Genomic DNA, 17242 nt, shown 5'->3' on the forward strand with positions numbered 1-17242 from the left:
TAAAACTCGATTTAATTCATCAGTGTTTAATATTTCAAGAACCGAGCTATTGTAGCTCAACGATGATCCCCCCGATCGATCATGTCAATGTATTTGATGAATCTGTGCTAATTGATAAGCCAACTGATCCAGTTGAGCTAGTTGATCGATTTACAGATATCAGTTTGGAGGATGATAATGAAGAAGAGAATCACATCAATCGAAACATTCTTCAAACACCTGAACCAGAAGTATTGGATCAATCAGTTGAACATGAAGTTGTTCCTGATAATTAGATGGTGGAGCCTAATGATAATATGCAGTTACCAACTGATACAGCTCCAACTGAAACTGAAGAAAACATTCAGTTTCCAACTGAAGCAGTTGCAAATATGGACGCAACAAATACTTAGCTATGATGTAAGAAATCATATCCTCCAGAATTAGTGATAGGTGATTTATCTGATCAAGTAAGAACTAGAAATCAAATGCTTAATTTATTTATTTTCACTTAGATTTCGTTTCACAACTGGAACTAAAGAAAATTGATGAAGCTCTTGCTGATCCTAACTGGATAAATGCAATGCAAGAAGAGCTCAATCAGTTTACTCATAACAATATCTGGAACTTAGTTCCAAGACCAGTTTATAAAACTGTAATAGGTACAAAATGGGTATTCAGAAACAACTGAACGAAGATGGTTCAGTTGTACGCAACAAAGCAAGACTTGTAGCTCAAGGATATAGGCAAGAAGAAGGAATTGACTACGATGAAACTTATGCACTATTTGCAAGACTGGAAGCAATAAGTGTTCCTTGCCTATGCATACTCAAAAACTTTAAAGTCTACCAGATGGATGTGAAGAGTGCTTTTCTGAATGGTCAGTTACAGGAAGAAGTTTATGTTGAACAACCACTAGGTTTTATCAATCACTCTTTCCTTGATCATGTATATCATCTGAACAAAGCTTTATATGGTCTTAAACAAGTTCCAAGAGCTTGGTATGAAACACTTTCAAATTTTTTTAACTGACCATGATTTTACTGTTGGATCAGTTGATAAGACTTTGTTCAAATTTTCTAAGAATGATCAAATTTTACTTGTGCAAATATTATGTTGATGATATTATTTTTGGGTCAACTAACCCCAAATTATGTTAGAAGTTTGCCAAGTTATTGCAGGACAAATTCGAGATAAGTATGATGGGTGAACTGACATTTTTCCTCGGTTTGCAAGTGAAGCAACTGGAAACTGGTATTTTATCAGTCAGATCAAATATACGAAAGAATTGCTTAAGAAATTTGGCATGGAAACATGTTCAGCTGCAAGTACTCCTATGAGTTCATTAGTTAAACTTTACAATGATCAAGGGGGAATATCAGTTGAGATGACACTCTACAGAGGTTTAATAGGTTCATTATTGTACTTAACTGCTAGTCGTCCTGACATTGTATTTGTTGTTTGTATATGTGCTAGATTTCAGGAAAATCCTAAGCAATCGCATTTTTCAGCTGCCAAACTTATTTTAAAATATCTTAAAAGCACACAAAATGTGGGATTATGGTATGCTAAAGAATTTTATTTCTATTTAGTTGGATATTCAGTTGCAGATTATGCAGGATGTAAGCTAGATCGTAAAAGCACCAGTGGATCTTGTCAGTTTCTAGGAGACAGACTAATCTCATGGTTCATCAAGAAGCAAACAACCATAACTACTTCCACAACTGAAGCAGAATATCTTGCTGCTGGAAGCTGTTGTGCGCAAATGCTCTGGATTCAGCAACAACTGAAAGATTATGGAGTCGTTGCAAAAGAATCTCCAATATTTTGTGACAATACAAGCACAATTGCGATCACATACAATCCAGTTCTTCACTCAAGGACCAAGCACATTGATGTCAGGCATCATTTCATCAGATATCATGCTATGAAGAAATCAATCAGAGTGGAATATGTGCCAACTGAACAACAAGCTGCTGACATCTTCACCAAACCTTTACAAGAGACTAAGTTTCTTCATTTTAGCGATATTCTTGGTTTAATTGACTTGTCTTAATTATATCAGTTTATTGTTGATATGTCAATTGTTGTTTATTCAGTTAGTTAAATGTTTATCAACTGATGTCAGTTAATCATTTATCAGTTACCTCATTTCAGTTAGTTTTGCAGATAAGAAAAGAAACAACAACAATGAATCGTAACAAAATTTTATTGCTGATAAAATCGAAACCAAGTTACACGATCTATGTGTACTGCAGTGACATTTTGCCAAACAGTCAACCAGTTATTCAAATCATGACTCCTGATACTCCTGAAGGTTTCTGTAGTAGAAATACTTTCAAGCAAGTATTACTCCTTCCTGAGCATCATATGGATCAGCACATCATCCTTAACAAGCTCGGAAATATGATCGACTTCAACAAGTCTCTTATACTTCTTGGCAATTGATCTTTGCTTAGCAGTAGCAGGAAACTCACCACTGTGAATTGATTGGAGTTCATAAGCTGTGGTCTAAACGGACATAACTTCTGAGAAGACGCACTTTTCAACAGCCTTCTTAAATCTTTGAAAGCGATAAGGTGTCCATGAAGGATGAGGGACGTGGGAACTGCTTTCACAATCCATCGAAGTTTAGATGTTATTGTCGAGTAAAAAATGATCTTATTTATAGACAATCCTTAAAGAGACAGGAGGAAGACTAAGAGTCATCAGTTACCAAATAGATTTAACTGATCCAGACTAAGTTTCTCTTACCCTTCTTTTAATTTTATGCATTTTTTGAGGGGAATATCGAATAAATGGTTAACTGAGAAGACAATAGTCAGTTGGTCTTTAACTGAAATGATTCAGCTCATAAGTGGTCACTCAGTTGCTGACCTAACTGAATTCTCCAATAAGTTAACTGATTAATCGAATAATATTCTATATTAATTTATGTGACTGATTGATTACACATTTAATTGCTACCTTTCAATGAATAGCATTTTGAAACGTGGACCCACTTGATCCATTTATGTTCTACACATGTTTTCATCACACGTACACACGCTTTTATTCAAATTTTCTTGGACTGACACGTGTCCAAAATTTGAACAGTCACATACATATGTACTATACCCTGCCCCATTTTAGTTTTTCTTTCTTACGCGCACATCAGCATTCAAATCAAATCACTACTCAAAGCTTATTCTCTTTCGCAGATTACAATTCACTCAAATGGCCAACCAAGTTCCTGCTCACATTCTCAATGATATGGCTGTTGATTTTGATTCAGTCTTGACTGTGAAGGATGAAGGCGTCAAGAATATCTTTCTCAAACTGGAACCAGCCGGGCTGAAGGGATTTCTGGGAAAATTTTCCCAAGAAATTTATCTGAAGGAGATTCAAGACTTCTACGCTAATGGATACATCACTACTGATGGCAAGATCGCTACTATTGTCAATACTCAGTTGCTGATTATTGATGAAGACTTCTTCAATGATCTATTTCAGCTGCATACTGATGGGCTTGCATATATCACTGAAGTGAAGGCATCTGATGTTGAAGAGATGCAAACCTTTCTTTCTGCTGATGGTCGGAAGATCAATGTTTCCGATCCCAAGAAGGAGCTGAAGCCAGAGGTGCAGCTTTTGGCTGATATTGTAGCCAATGGGCTATTGGCAAAGGCAGGATCCTTTGCTGCCCTAACTCTGGAAAAATTTCAAGCCATGACTGCAATCATGGCTGACAGGAAGATGAACTGGAAGAACATTATTTTCAATATCTTTAAGAATATGTTTCAATCAACCAAGTAATCCAGGGGATATCCAGTGCAACTCAGCTATATGCTGAAGGTGAAGGGGTTAGTGGGTGATGCTGCTGAGAAATCATCCAAGTTTAAAGTTTTCAATGCGAAGAATGTCCAGGCACCGAAGCTCAAATTGGACATGTCTCCTGAGCTGTTTTTGAAGGTAAAGAAAGAGATTGGGATGCAGGAGGCTCCCAAGTCAGTTAAGAAGGCTAAGACAATAGTCCAGAAGAAGACAACCAAAGGTAAACTGATTGTCTCTGAGTCTGATTCTCCAAGAAACCTCGCACTTTGAAGACTGAGCAAGCAGTTGCTGTCAGCACCACTCCTACTGAACGGCTGACACCATCAGGAGCCCAACAGCCTATTCAGGCTATACCTCTGCAAGCCATTCCAACTGAATCTCCAGCTGAGGTTCAGTTTTCTCAATCAGCTGCTCAACTAAAGGAGAAGATCACCAAATCTGGTGATGAGAAGAAATCGGCTCGAATCAAGGCTCCATTGATCATCATTACTGGCCATACTCCTCTACCGATTGCAAGACCAAAAAGAGTAGTGATCGGGGAGAGAATTGATGCAACAACTTCAGGGCTAAGCATCCCTCATGCCCTAACTGATTCAAAAGGGAAAGGAAAAATGCAAGAAGAGCCTAAGCCAACAAATCCAATCCAAACTCACATTGATCTGATATGGAAAGAGATCAATGAGTTTTCATTGACAAAGCTGAAAGCCTATGATGAATAGCTTAAATTCAGAACTCAAGTTTTTGCTACGCAGCTTCTGAAGAAATCAGTTATGGAGAGATTCATAAAAATGGAGAAGGTTGTGCTCAAAATGGTCAAAGCTTCTTCAATTGTTCAAGCTCTAGAGCGGAAGAAATACTTCTTTGACCAGGTGCGTGAGAAGAAGTTACAGAAAATGCTTGCTCAGTTACGACTCAATTTTGATCCTACAAGTCCAACCGCATTCAATGATAAAGCTGTCTATGACCAACTGGACTCGGATCTTCTCTCGCTCCAGTTGGAAATCAAACAATGGGAAATGGACCAAGAGCTGACTCTACCAGCAGATTCCCAAAATCTCTCAACTCAAAAGCCAGCTGAACAATCAGCTCAACATCAGGAGCAGTCCAAAGAACCAGTTGCTGAGTCTTCCAAGCAAGCAACTGTTTCTACTTCCAAGGATGTACAACCATCATCCTCCACTACTCCATCCTCAAATGTTGAACTACAACTCTATTTTTCCAAGCTTCAAAAAAGAAGAAAAAGGTAACAAAAATATTAATATTTATTTTACTATTTATTTATTGTGTATATATTTAATATATAATATAATGTTATAAATTTTTCAAAAACTTGTTATAAATCCTGGGAGGATGTTAAGACGACATCCCACACTCCCGGTAAGGGATACGACAAGTATAAAAGCCTATAAGGTTTTTAAACAAAATAACTTACGACACCTCATTATAATAATGTGATATGATATATATATAATTATTTAAACATGACTAATATTATATACATCATATTATTATCATAAAATTATACAAATATATACATTTATTTTTTTGTACACCAACGGTCATAAACGGTAACAAAACGGCTAGTTTTTGCCCTATAAATATGATCTCACAAACACATTCAATCACTCCAACTTTCTATTCTTCTCTAAACAATTATTCTTCATCAAATTTTCGAAGAAAAAAGAAGATGGCTTTCTCAAGGTTATTTTTAATTATTTTGGTTATCATACTCACGAGTCTTGTATTTATCGGAGAATATCCTCCTCGTGTGTTTTCTTTATTTTTACGAATGCTTGTACTTGTTGTTTATCCATTACTTTGTATTGCAACATTAATTAACTAATAAAATGCATCGTAATTTTTTTAGTACCACCATGTCAAATTTGACAAAGCTCGAATTCATTGCTCTTGATATTACGGGGAAAAATTATATGCCATGGACTCTCGATGTAGAAATGCATCTTGAGTCATTGGGTCTAAGTGAGACCATAAAAGAAAATAGCATATCGACATCACAAGAAAAGGCAAAAGCCATGATATTTTTGCGTCGACATCTCAACGATGGATTGAAATGTGAATATCTAATTGAAAAAGATCACATGGCTTTGTGGAAGTGATTAAAAGAAAGATTCGAACATATAAGGGAAGTTATACTTCCGACCGCCCGAGATGAATGGAATACGCTGAGATTCCAAGATTTTAAAAAATTCATTGATTACAACTCGGTGATGTATAGAACAATCTCGCAATTGAAATTTGGTGAGCACGAGATTACTGAATTGGAAATACTTGAAAAAACATTTTTCACTTTTCACGCATCGAATATAACTCTATAACAACTATATAGAGTGCGTGGATTTTTGAGATATTCTGAACTTATCGCCTTTCTCCTTGTGGCGGAAAAGAATAATGAGCTGTTAATGAGAAATCATCAGGCACGACCCACTGGTTCAACGGCATTTCCTGAAGTAAATGTCGTAAACAAAAATGAATTTAAATCTGGAAACCAAAATCAAAGTTATAGACAAGATTTTGGTCGAGGACGAAATCGAGGTCGTGGACGTGGACATGGACGTGGAAGTGGTCATGGTCGTGGTCGTGGACGCGGCCGTGGTTTTGAAAATAATCGAGATAGTTACTTCCATAACTCATCTCAAAAGAGTGTCCCAAACCATCCACAGAAAAGACATCATGAAAATATGAGTGTTAATGAGAATCACTCAAAAAGATTTGAAAGTTCTTATTTCAGATGTGGTACTCCAGGACATTGGTCCCGTATTTGTCGAGCCCCTGAGCACCTTTGTAAACTTTATAAAAAATCAATAAAGGGGAAAGAAAAGGAGACCAACTTTACTGAACAGAGTGAACCTTTGAGTGATTCAACTCATTTTGATGCCGGAGATTTTCTGATTGATTTCTCAGACAATGATCAATTTGCTGGTGAAATAAATATGTAAAATATTTTATTTTTCCATGTACCCGTATGATAATGTTTTATCGTGTGCTATATTTTTTACATATATATTGTATTGTATTTTATTTTTATAAATGTATTGTCAGTAATTTTATTTCATTGTATATTTTTTTTAAGTTCAAACATGGAAAATGCTATGAACAAAGCTGAAGTTTGCATACTCGATAGTGGTACAACGCACACTATCCTCCGAGATAAAAGATATTCTTGGAACTAAAAACAACAAAAACAATGGTGAATACAATATCAGGTCCTGTATATTTGACTAAGGATGTAGTAAAGCACAATTTTTGTTACCTAATGGTACAAATTTTTTTATCAATGATGCTTTATATTCACCAGAATCGAAAAGAAATTTGTTGAGTTTTAATGATATATATTCCCATGGGTATGATACTCAAACAATGAATGAAGGGAATGAGAAATATATGTGTCTTATCACATATAAATCAGGAAAGAAATATGTGATTGAAAAACTACCAATGCTCCCTACTGAATTGCATTATACACATATAAGTCCCATTGAATCAAACATGGTAGTTGATAATTCTTCAATATTAACAAATTGGCATGATCGATTGGGACATACTGGTTCAACAATGATGCGAAGAATTATAGAAAATACACATGGTCATCCACTGAAAGACCTGAAGATCTTTCAGAATAATAAGTTTTAATGTAAAGCATGTTCTCTTGGAAAACTTATTATAAGACCATCACCAGCCAAAGTCCAAACTGAATCACCAATGTTTCTTGAACGTATTCAGGGTGATATTTGTGGACCAATTCATCCACCATGTGGACCATTTAGATACTTTATGGTATTGATTGATGCATCTAGCATATGGTCACATGTATGTTTATTGTCAACTCGAAATGTTGCATTTGCAAGATTACTTGCTCAAATAATAAAATTGAGGAATCAATTTCCTGATTATACAATCAAGAAAATTAGAGTTGATAATGCTGGTGAATTTACTTCCCAGACTTTCAATGATTATTGTATGTCTATGGGAATCATTGTTGAGCATCATGTTACTCATGTACATACACAGAATGGATTGGCTGAATCATTGATTAAACGTCTGCAAATGATTGCTAGACCAATGATTATGAAAACAAAGCTCCCTATTTCTATATGGGGACATGCAATTCTACACGCTGCTGCATTAATTCGCATCAGACCAAGTGCATATCATAAATACTCCCCATTGCAGCTTGCATTTGGTAAAGAACCAGACATTTCTCATCTGAGAATTTTTGGATGTATGGTGTATGTGCCTATTGCACCACCACAACGAAAGAAAATGGAACCTCAAAGAAAGATTGGAATTTATATCGGTTATGATAGTACATCAATCATTCGATATCTTGAACCTCAGACAGGTGACGTGTTCACAGCACGTTTTGCTGATTGTCATTTTAATGAGGAAATATTCTCAATGTTAGGTGGAGTTAAGAAATATACCGAAAAGGAAATTACATGGTATGTATCATCATTGTTACATCTGGATCCAAGAACAAAATAATGTGAAAAAGATGTACAACAAATTGTGCACTTGCAAAGAATAGCAAATCAAATACCAGATGCATTTACAGATGCAAAAAGGGTAACTAAAACATATATACATGCTGTAAATGCTCCTGCTCGAATTGAAATTCCGAAGAAACAAATTGAAGATTCTCATGATGTCATTAAACGCCTGAAGCGTGGAAGGCCAGTCGGTTCCAAGGATAAAAATCTTCGAAAAAAAAAATTCATAGAGAAACACGATGATCACAAAATAAAGAATGATGTTCCTGAAGAAACACATGATGATCACAAAATAGAGAATGGTGTTCCTGAAGAAACACATGATGATGAAAATGTTCTGTCAGAACCACAAACTGACGAGAATCATGAAATCTCTATCAATTATATTAATACTGGAAAAATATGGAACCGAAAAGATATAGAAGAAATTGATGATATATTTTCTTATAATGTGGCAATTGACATCATAAATGATAATGAAGATCATGAACCAAAATCTTTTGGTGAATGTAAAAATCGGCAGGATTGGATAAAATGGAAAGATGACATCCAGGTTGAATTAGATTCGCTAAATAAACGTAATGTTTTTGGACCTATAGTCCTTACAGCTGAAGGTGTAAAACCTGTTGGATACAAATGGGTTTTTATTCGAAAGCGAAATGAGAAAAATGAAATTGTAAGATATAAAGCTCGACTTGTTGCACAAGGTTTTTCTCAAAGGCCTGAAATTGATTATGAAGAAACGTATTCTCCCGTGATGGATGCAATTACGTTTCGGTATTTGATTAGCTTGGCGGTATCTGAAAATTTAGAAATGCGTCTTATGGATGTTGTTACAGCTTACTTATATCTTGATAGTAATATATATATGAAAATCCCTGAAGAATTTAAGATGCCTGAAGCACAAAGTTCAAAACCCAGAGAATGTTATTCTGTGAAATTACAAAGATCATTATATGGGTTAGAGCAATCCGGTCGAATGTGGTATAATCGGCTAAGTGATCACTCGATGAAAAAGGGATATGTAAATAATTCAATATGCCCTTGTGTTTTAATTAAGAAAACAACATCCAGATGCGTAATTATTGTTGTATATATTGATGATTTAAACATCATTGGAACGAATAAGGAAATTCAAGAAGTTGTGTCATACTTGAAGGAAGAATTTGAAATGAAGGATCTTGGAAAAACCAAGTATTGTCTGGGTTTACAAATTGAACAAAAAGAATGTGGAATGTTTGTTCACCAGACAAATTATACAGAAAATATCCTTAAACGTTTTAATGTGGATAAATCAAATCCTTTAAGTACTTCAATGGTTGTTAGATCATTAAACATTGAAAAGGATCCATTCCGTCCATGTGAAGATGATGAAGATATTCTTGGTCTAGAAGTACCATATCTAAGTGCTATCGGTGCCCTTATATATCTTACAAATTGTACAAGGCCCGATACATCTTTTGCAGTAAATTTATTGGCAAGATTTAGCACATATCCAACAAAGAGACACTGGAATGGAATTAAACATATATTCCGTTATCTACGAGGAACGACAGACTTGGGACTTTTGTATTCAAAAGATGCTAATCCAAGTATAATTGGTTATGCTGATGCTGGATACTTATCTGATCCACACAAGGCACGTTCTCAAACTGGATATGTATTTACTCGTGGAGGCACTGCAATTTCTTGGCGTTCACAGAAACAAACACTCGTAACAACTTCATCAAATCATGCCGAGATTATTGCACTACATGAAGCAAGCCGTGAATGTGTGTGGTTAAAATCAATGAGCCAACATATCCAAATCTCATGCGGATTTTCATTCGACGAGAAGCCTGTGATACTATATGAAGATAATGCTGCATGTGTAGCTCAAATGAAAGAAGGATACATAAAAAGCGACAGAACTAAACATATTCCTCCTAAGTTCTTCGCATTCACCAAGGAGCTTGAGAAAAATAAATATATTGATGTTCGTCGCATTCAATCAAGTGAAAACTCATCAGATCTCTTCACAAAGGCACTTCCTACGACAATATTCAGAAAACACATATATAATATTGGGATGCGCAATCTACGAAATTTGTGAAGAATTGTTCGTGTCAACATGAGGGGGAGTTTATGTGACTGCACTATTTTTCCCTTACTATGGTTTTTATCCCAATGGATTTTTCCTAGTAAGGTTTTTAACGAAGCAGTATAAAAACACGTAATGAAGACAATCATTATGATCATCATCACAAGGGGGAGTGTTGAAAATTAATATTTAAAACATGTGTGTTGAATAATTGAATGTTGAATATTTGAATGTTGAAAATAAGAGTTGTAAATATTGAAAATTAGTATGTGATGATGTAGGTAATAATGAATTTATTTTTGGATTATTTGTAAAGAAATTCTATAAATAGCCTCACCATTTGTGAAGAAATACACAAGTGAGTAGAGAGAAAAATTTTATAAAGTGTGTAGTTTGGTAAATTTTGAGAGTTTGAGATTTTTACTTTTTACCATAAATTTTTACTTTTTCACAACATTTTTAACTTTTTAATTAATGGGCTTAATCAACACTAGTTTTTTTAATTAATAAATTAGACCCATTAAAATTAATAAAATCATTAGGCTTAAATTAATTAAAAGATTTAAAATATATTTCCAAAAATCCCCTTATAAAATACATAAAATCCCTTGTTCCAACTAATTAATTTAAATTTGACCTTAAAAATGCAATAATTCTTAAAATATTTAAAATAATTATTTTTTAACTAAAATAAAAATTTATCTTTTAAATCTTTAACACTTTAATCGTCTCCAGTTCTCCGTCCCCGGCCAACCACCGATATTCGTCTGAAAATCTTTAAATCATGAAATCAAACAAATTACACAATTAATCATTTAATCACTCAAAATAAATCATTCAAGCATCAACCTTATTTTAAATAATTTAAAAAAATTATTTAATAAAAATATTTTCTCTTATTCAGCCATCGGTCTTCGTTCCTCGATCGCAACTCGAATAACCTTTAAAAATACATTTTAATGCAACCATGTAGAAAATTATATTTTAAACATGTCAATAAGCACAACATAATTAATTAATGCAATTAAAATAATTAATTGAAATACACAAGGAATTTAATAACTTGTATGCATGTGGTTCGCGGGGACTAGGGATGTAATCGAGTCGAGCCGAACTCTTGAATGTTTGAGTTTGGTTCGTTTATAATCGAGTCGAGCTCGAGCTTTATTTAACGAATATATGCATGGCTCACGAGCTTATTCAAGCTTTTATCGAGCCTAAACAAGCTTAATAAATATGAATTATACATTTAAATTTTCATTAAATTAATTAAAAAGTAAATTATATATTTAAAAAAATATATATTATTCTTATTAAAATTTGTAAATTTGTTATAATAAATAAATTTAATAGAGTTTTCTATATATTTCATAAATAATATGCAAAATCAATAAATCAAATATCAAAACTATTATTTTTTATCTAAAAGATTACTCATGAACTTACCAACGAACATGTTCACGAGCTAACGAGCCAAATACTGTAAAGCTTGAGTTTGATTTGTTTATCTTAATGAGCCTCATTAAACGAGCTCAAACGAGCTTTTATCGAATCGAGATTCGAATAGCTCACAAACGGTTTGGTTCGTTTACATCCTTAGCGTGGACCTTTAAATTTTCTGGGCGTTACAATTTGAGTATTAAATATTTCAGATCATACATTAATATATGATTTTTGAGTACATGAACATGCATAAAAAATATTGGTAGTAATGATGTGTCTTTTCTTGGATAAAAATCAGTACAAAATTTTGAAAATATGACACTGATAAATATATGTTTTTTAGTACCCAAACATATTTAACAAATATTGATATTAATGACACGTCTTTATAAAATAAAAGTCAGTACAAAATATTAAAAATATGATGCTTATTTATGATATTTGAGTACTCAAACAAGTGTAACAAATATTATATTAATATAGTTGTTCCAATTTAATATATGATTTTTGAGTACATGAACATGCATAAAAAATATTGGTAGTAATGATGTGTCTTTTCTTGGATAAAAATCAGTACAAAATTTTGAAAATATGACACTGATAAATATATGTTTTTTAGTACCCAAACATATTTAACAAATATTGATATTAATGACACGTCTTTTTAAAATAAAAGTCAGTACAAAATATTAAAAATATGATGCTTATTTATGATATTTGAGTACTCAAACAAGTGTAACAAATATTATATTAATATAGTTGTTCCAATTAATACTCATATTTTATCTTTTGTATCAGATCTAAAACAATTATTTATCAAATATCATGTATCAGTATCCGATTTTCAATGTTATGGGTCGAATTTCATCCGAAAAAATATGTGGGGTTAGAGAGTGAGAATCATTTTTTTGACTGGATCAGATATTGTATGAAAAAATTTGTTTGACAGGGACATAACACAAATACAACTATGTTGTTGAAGATTTAAAAGCAAGTCTCTCTTTAGATAATCTAAGTGTTGTTCAAGCTGAATACTCATGTATTGAGCAATAAAAAGTGCTTAGAAACCACTATGAATTTAGAAGTCAAATGAAATATTGAATCGAGATATATTTTAATCTAATATTCAAATTATTATTAATTAATTTATCATTCATCCTATTTAGTAATCGATAAATAATTTTACTTCGAAACTATATTTGCAGCTCGTCTGGATTATATATCTGAATTTGACAAATATTATGATGACCTCAACATTAAAATGAAGAGAAAAACAAAAATGAATGGGCCGCAGTCTCATTACCAATGTGTATTCTCTCAATTTTAGACTTTTGAGATACGTTAATATTTTTTTCTTTTCTGATTTTTCATGCTTCAAATATGCTCATTGATGATATGAGAGTACGTATAAATACAATCATTTGAGATCTCTAAACACACGCTCTATTAAGATAAAAAAAAAAAAATACACGATTTATAGAAGGATTGAAGTGCTGAGATTAATGTTTCAAACTGGTATGGTTGGAATTTGGAAATTTTTCATAATTAATATTTTAACGTGTTCATATATATTACATTTAGTTGAATGTACAATTCATTATACATTAGAGTGTTTTTCACATCTTGAGATCCGAGCGTACGATACCAAGACAAAGAATGGGAAAATTCCGGAACTTGGCTAAAAAACATATCAGATCATATCATAACATAAACACAAATATAGCATTGAAATCATCTAATTATCCACGTTCAACTGATCAGTTTCTTACATGTCACTCGTCTAAGGAGTGAAGCTAGAACCACAGTTTTATGCCCATTGTGTGAGAGCCAGAACAAAACTTATCAGAGTTTAGGAATTCCTTCCACTTCTAACTCAAATCCTAGCAGTGCTTTTCAAATTTGGGGCATGATGAAATGAACTTAACAAATCGAAACATAACCAGTAGAAGCAAAGGAAATGAAGTATAACAAAACATATAGTGACTCAATCGAATTTTAACACATAGCTATCGAATTAACATGCAACCCTCGATGAACCAATGGTTGCAAATTCGATCAGGATATATAAGAAGAAGGGACCGTACTGTACGTTAATAATAACCGATTAGTTCTACATAGGGAATCATGGGGCGATGCTTTTAGACGCTCTTACCATGATTCGATGGGTTTAATCAGAAAAATGATTTATGACATTCTCGTGATCAAATGTTGATGCATGGAATGGGCAAATTAGGATAAGCCCAAATAAAGAAAAATTTCCTGAATCACAAAGAGTTGTGAACCCACGGTTAGCTGTATCCATGAACCATTGAGGGTTACACAAGCACTGATTTACTTGTTCTCGTTGAGATAATAAATTCAATTAGTTGAATTTATAATAAATAAGTTTGATATGATCAATCGATAAGCTTATAAATAAAGTTTTAAAAGCTTATAGAAATTTTGAGAGCATGACTGCTAAAACAGTCAAAGGGAGTGAGCCTGCCTTATTTAAACATTGATGATCTCGAAATTAAAGTGTGCATCATAATAACGAACAAGTTGAAATTTTCACATCAATGATATTTGATCACCGATCGAGATTATGATGAGATTAATGTAATGAGAGCATGGATCATGGGCTTGTAAGAGTATAAATCTATCATGATAATTTATTAAAGTTCAAATGGGCTTTAATAATTAAATTATATTTTGATTGAGTTAAAATATAGCCTATTTAGTTTTTATAAAATATAGTATTTATTTATATTATATGGAAATATTTGTGATACATTACTTTTTGTAACTTGCACACAATGAAAAATAAATTAATGCATGATATTTTTGAAAAGATATATGTATTAAAAGTCGAGATTGGCTATGATTTGGGCATGTATTTTAGAATCTTTAGTTAACTTAATTAATCAGATTAATTAAGTAAATCATGGATTGAAGAAATAATAACAATTCTTTATTCTTATTGCATAGTATTAATTCGAGACATTCAAGGGATTGCAAGAAAAATTTTAGCTCTCGAAAATCCTTATTCTTTGGTAAGAAAACTTTGACTTATAGTATTGAGTCGATTTCTTCTTCATGTTCCATCTCTACGAAAAATATCTTCTAATTTTTTAGTACAAGTTAGAAAAAGAAAAAGTAATCCGATCGTGGACCTGATTCGAAGATCGAAAAAGGAGGTTCGAAGAAAGTTCGTAGGGATTTACAACAAGAGCTACGTCCGCTAATACTGGAGTAGTTGGAGCCAAATGAATTATTCACTAAGGTATATCTTCTGACATCATATGTATATTTGTTTAATTTAAACCATAAGAGTGTCCAAAAATTTTTTTTAATGTTTCAAAATAAAATTTTTAAATTTCTGCTGCGATTTAGACACGAGAAAAACGAGATCCCAACAGCGGTATCAGAGCCAGGTTCTCTTTTTCGTATAGTTTAAATCATATTGAACAATATTTCTAACCACACAAGAAAATTTTTCAGAAAATTCATGCACATAAAAAATTTATTTTTATCAGAAAAAAATTTCGAATCTGCCCGGAACTGTTCCAAGCAGACCGTGCGCGGCTCTAAAATTCATGCACATAAAAAATTTATTTTTATCAGAAAAAAATTTCGAATCTGCCCGGAACTGTTCCGAGCAGACCGTGCGCGCAGAGCCGCGCTCGGATGCGCACAGCATGCCCGCCAGTGCACGATCTGATCGGACAGCGGGCGGGCAGCGCATGAGGCTGTCCGCGAATGTCTCAGGCACCATGCTAGGTCGTGGTCTAGAATTGTTCGGGCCTAGGGTGCACTTTTCTGATTTTACTTGCATAAAATTGATATTTTGTGAAAATTGTTCAATTTTTTCTTAAAAATCAAATTTTGCTAAGTTTATAATTTTCTTGCAAGGTAAATAATTAGAATATGATTTTAATTATTTATGATAAAAATATGTTTTACAGGAAATCAATTATTATTGAATTAATTGAAAATTAAATAAAGGTGTTTATTTAATTTATTAATTCTTTAATAATTGTGGTAGTTAGTAATAAAATTATTAGATGTATGATTTATTCCGTTGATTAAATTTGTTTAATTAATTGATGTTAATATGTGATATTAAATGCATTAAGGACGATCGAGAGCTTTGACAAATGTGTTAGGTCTATGTTAGGATATTTTACTGTTTTATTCATTTTGTTAATATTTGATATTATTAAAATGGGTATGGTTTATGGCCCCTTCCTACCCCATGAGATGTATCTCTTATGTGTCATGGATATTTGAATGTAATTATTAGAAATAGTGGGTGATCAAGACTGGAAGATGGTGGGCCCGATGCACAAGATGAAGACATGTAAAATATTAGAAGCTTTTGTAATAAGTTGCATTTGGATCCCTACATTCACATAGATTTTGGGTCTGGATCCATGTCTGGCTCACATGGATCTAATAGTGTCGTGATCGATCATCCTTATTTATTGTTGAATGTCATATCATGATATATATGTGTGATATATATAGTAGTATGCATGCATGTATATTATTAAATAATATAGTTGCATGAATCCGGCAAACATACACACATGGCACACAATTTTAAATTAAAATGATGAGATGATTTTAAAATTAAAATCCCTAATATTGAATAAGATTCAAAATTTATATCAAACCGCAAAAGTAAAAATTAAAAGAGTTAAATTTATTTTTGTCTTCCATCAACCATGGTTGCATGTTGAACGCTACTCGCGGACAGTGTCTGGCTCATATTATTGGGGAGGCCTAGACGCAGGAAAGCTGTGACTTCCATCGGTCATATGATGTGAATTGAGGAGAACTCCCATGAATTCGTCTCATATTATTGGGGGAACTAATGGCAACTGTCGACCACAATTCGATATTGATGGGTCGGTTTGACACGTGAAAATAAACGGCGTCATATTATTGGGTCCTCATTAAACGTGAGGCGAAATACGGAGAGGTTGCATAGGGATGCAATTTGATTCTACTGTTTAGAAATTATAATTGGCTGATATTATTCGGGATCATAATTTTCTAATTCGGTTCTACGTGCCCACTAAGGAAATACGATTTTTCTTTTTCATCAGAGGGTGGTAGAAATATCAAAATAGTGGGAGGAAAATTTAAAAAATTATTTTAAAATAATGAGTAACCATTATTCTGTTTCTGTTTTCAGTATATTTACGATGACGACTCGTAAGCTGCTTTCAATCATTCTCGATCAAAACAAGTTGATTGGCCCTGACTATAATGACTGGTTTCAAAATTTAAATATTGTTCTGAATTCGGAAAAGATTGTGTATGTGCTTGATAAGAAGCCATCGAGGAAAGCACCTTCAGATGACAGTGAGACTGAGTTGGCTAAGATTGAGAATTGGTGGGACCATGATCTTCAAGCTAAGAGCTACATGTTGGC

This window comes from Primulina tabacum, chromosome 12 (assembly GCF_025594145.1).
Source record: "Primulina tabacum isolate GXHZ01 chromosome 12, ASM2559414v2, whole genome shotgun sequence".
Classification (NCBI taxonomy): domain Eukaryota; kingdom Viridiplantae; phylum Streptophyta; class Magnoliopsida; order Lamiales; family Gesneriaceae; genus Primulina; species Primulina tabacum.